This window comes from Chinchilla lanigera, unplaced genomic scaffold (genome assembly GCF_000276665.1).
Source record: "Chinchilla lanigera isolate Chin_1 unplaced genomic scaffold, ChiLan1.0 scaffold00087, whole genome shotgun sequence".
Lineage (NCBI taxonomy): Eukaryota > Metazoa > Chordata > Mammalia > Rodentia > Chinchillidae > Chinchilla > Chinchilla lanigera.
In genome coordinates this window covers 9,054,151-9,058,146 of record NW_004955488.1, presented here as the reverse complement: position 1 = coordinate 9,058,146, position 3,996 = coordinate 9,054,151, and the positions used below count along the sequence as shown (strand labels likewise).

Genomic DNA, 3,996 nt, shown 5'->3' with positions numbered 1-3,996 from the left:
CCCCCACCACCGCTGTAGACATGCAGTGATGTCTGTGTGTCAAAGAGCTCATCAAAGAAAGCTGCCCCTTTGTTTCTATCCTGATGCCAACCGCCAATTTCATCAACCAGCAGGATATATTTTATGAAAAACTGAAACTACTTTCACAGCAATTCAGTTGCATCTGCTCTGCAGTGATCTCAGTGTTTCCAGTGGTGAAAATAGGGGAGAGTGCTGCAGGACTGAGAGGTTGCTCAAGACAGAGCCAGCTGAGAAGGTAGTGACATGAACTCAGGCGTCATTTACTCCAGGGCTCAGCATTAAGTCACCAGGTGAGTGTGGCCATGCTCCTCTTCATATGTGAATTCAAGTCATGTTTACAGTATGTACAATGATGATATGTACAATGATGTAACTTACAGCAAAAGAAGAAAAGGTTTTCATGCTTCTTTTCATATCACATGACGGTGGCAAGATAAGAGAACAGTCTTTCTTGGTTAGATATAGTCTCTGCAGACTTAGGTCAAAGCATCAGCAGCTGGATGGAAGGCTGGGTGTTGGTTCCTTTCCTTAAGCTTAGATCTTCAGTCTTCAGGTAAAGATGACAGGGTTCTTTAACATGTGCAGCTATGATGTCTCTGAGATGGCATTTCTGTTTCTACGTGTCCATGGAGGATAAGACCCCTTGTTTTATATTGATTTGGGCTCTTTTGGTTACTGAGTTCGAGAGATTGAACTTTCTGTGAGGGTGGCCTGGCTACCAAGCACTTCTGATAGTCTAGCATGCAGGCAGCCTGAACCACCTCCATACACTGGCAGCATTTGGCTCACACCAGAACATGTGGCACTCAACACAGTGGCTCCTGGTGTCCATGATGAACTTAAATGTGTGGACATCTTTCCCCATGAGCATGAAGGACAGGAATCGCATTCAGCACTCCATCAAGACCTTCCTTCCCTTCATTCTTCTCACTGAGGACTGTCACAGTGCCATCAGCCAGCTTGATGTTCACTGATGACCTGACCTCCTTGTTGGATGAGGTCATAAGATGGTCTATGGCACTGTTCAGTGTGTCCATGCCATGGTACCTTGCCCAACACTGCTCTGGAACTTCTGGACAAGCTAGGTCTTTGCTGTTGGAAAATATACTTGAAAGGGAGCATCAAGATTCATATTGGTCTTCTCTTGTAGGGAACTGAAGGCTAGATCTTTGACATTTTTTTTTTTTGTTCTGCCATAATCTTGGAACAGATTTCATGAAGATTTGTGGCAATGGCTTTTGGGGGTATGTCCCATAGAAATACATGACATTTCAATTTTTTTTTTTTTTTTGGTACTGGAAATTAAACTCAGGAACTTGCACTTGCCAGGCAGCACTCTGCCACTGAACTACATCCCCGGCACTCAAAATTCTCATATCTTTGTCTCTAGCTACATAAGCAAAATCCTGGCCACTGTAACTGCTCATGCCCTAAAGCAGATGCTCAAGATGGGCTGAGAGTTCAGCATGGTACATTTCACAGGGTCCACCAAGTCGAACATGTCATTCTCCAGGATCAGGTACATGTCTTTGGCTACTCTCTAAATAACAACTCTCTCATGTCATTTTTTCAGTAAGAAAACTGCCTAGTACAGTTGTTGACCATCATGTTACTTGTGTTGGTTTGGGGCTTATTTTTGCAAGGAAGAACAATATAATACAGGACACATATTTTGTATGATTATTTATAATAGTCACCCAAAGAACGATATACAAAAGAATGCAGGAAATCTGTCCACACAATGTAGACCAAGAATCCAGCTGAGGGCCTGCATCCTGTGATAATGCCCTGCATTAGGCCAGCTGAAGACCTAGAGCTCATAACAATGCCTCCCATGAATCCAACTGGAAGCCCAAATCCCATAATAATATCTCATGCAGGCCTGTTTCACAGATCTGTGCTGGGAAGGTCCAAAGGTTAGTAGGAGAATCTAGAAAGTCTGTATCAGCTGGACGAAGAATCTGTGCTAGCAGGCTGAGGGGTCTGCACTGGAGGCAGGAAGTGATGCTCAGAAGAACCAGAGCTCCCCCGAAAGGTCCCACAGCCATCCTCAGCAACAGTGAGGTCCTGCGCTCTTCCAATGATCAGGACAGCCAAGCTCCTATCAGGGAAGCCAACACAGCAAGCTTCTCCAGGAGACCGGCAGTGCACCATCTTCCCCTCCAGAGCCAGGAAACGATGCTCAGAGTGAGGACCAGAGCTCCCCAAAGTGAACCGAAGCCATTCTCAGTGCCAATGAGGTCCCGAGCTCCTCGGAGGATGAGAACAGCCAAGTTCATCAGGAAAGCCAGCATGACGAGCTCCTCCAGCAGAACCAACAGCTTCTTACAGCTTCCACCAGCTCCCACAGCCTCTCTCAGCTCCCAACAGCCTCCTTCTCCTTCCCCAGGTCTGCCTCTTATGCTGCTGGCAACAGTCCTCAGGTGGGCCTCCCACACCCAGCACCACGCTTACTCAGTTCAGCTGGGGGTTGTAAGTTGACCACCAGTTATCAATCCACTACACTACTCTTACCAGGAGTAAGGTCCTCCTCTACTATCTCCACCCACCCAAGAGAATGCACAGCAAACATTTAGCTTCAAGGTCATTGTTGATACTACAAGCACTGTCATTATCAGCATCACCAACACAAGGGATATTTCTGAGTTTCAAAGATGCACAGCATAGTGTTACTCCTTCAAAGTTTTTTAAACTGGGGCCTGGGGTAACTGTGGCTGCGTGCAAATCCTCATTCTCTGGGGCAGGAGGTGGAGTTACAGAATTGAGAGACCTTTTCCTAGAACCCTGAAGAGCACTATTGTGCAGGCAGGTTGTTCTTATTGAGTTGTTCCTGTTGGGATGTCAGGAGTAGGTGCCATCAATATCACTGATTCTTTTCTAGCCAGGTGGCAAATCTGGATCTGTCTGAAATGAGTGATCATTCCAGATATAGTTTGCAGAGGGTTCAGTCCAGAGCTGACTGGCTCCAGGGCGGGACAGCACTCATGGAACAGGAGCATGGTGAAGGAGTAGCTACTTATGGCATGGTGGTGGGAAAGCAGAGAGACACTTAATCTCTTCAGATCTAATACAACAAAGGGATATTGAATTTTATCAATTTTTTCTGTATCTGTTAAGATGATCTTTTTATCCTTTATTCTCTTGATATGATATACTACAGGTATTGATCTGCATATGTCAAATCATCTTTACAAGCCTAGGATGAAGCAAATTTGATCATGATAAATGATCTTTTTAATGTGCTGTTGAAAATGATTTCCTAGTATTTTGTTGATAATTTTTGCACCTATTTTATCAGGGATATTGGCCTATAGATCATTTTTTTGCTGTGTCTTTTTCTGGTTTTCATAATGGGGTGATATTGCCCTCATAGAATGAGTTTGTTAGGTTTCTTCTCTGCCTTGGAATCAGTTGCAATAGTTTGGCATTAGTTTTTCATTTTATTTATTTATTTTTTTAATTTTACAAAATTAAAAAACTGGCAAAACAACAATGAAGACAAAATCAAAACAACACAAAAACAACAAAAATGATTCATGACTTCAAGACAAAATGATACAAATAGTTCTTTTTATTTATTTATTTTTTGTTTTTTTTTGTTTTGTTTTTTTCCGGTACCGGGAACTGAACTCATGACCTTGCCCTTGCCAGGCAGGCACTGTGCCGCTGAGCATGTTTTTGGTTGTGGCTGTTTCTTCCAGTCTGTTCCATTGATCCTCAGGCCTGTTTTTTAGCCAGTAGCAGGTGGATTTTATGACAGTAGCTTTGTAGTATAATTTCAGGTCAGGGATTGTGATTCCACCTCACTTGTCCTTGTTGCCCAGAATTGCTTTTGCTGTTCTGGATCTCTTCTGCTTCTAGATGAATTTAAGGCATGTTTTCTAGAGGTCTGTGAGGTATGCTAATGGTAGTTCAATGGGAATTGCATTGAATCTGTACAGCAGTTTTGGGAGTATGGCCATTTTCACAATGTTG

The 3,996-nt window shown here is 43.5% G+C and overlaps 1 pseudogene; it reads right to left on the bottom strand.

Moving 5' to 3' along the window:
* Positions 1-502: 502 nt before the first annotated feature.
* Positions 503-3,996, bottom strand: part of LOC102008112 — a 21,238-nt pseudogene continuing 17,744 nt past the window's right edge.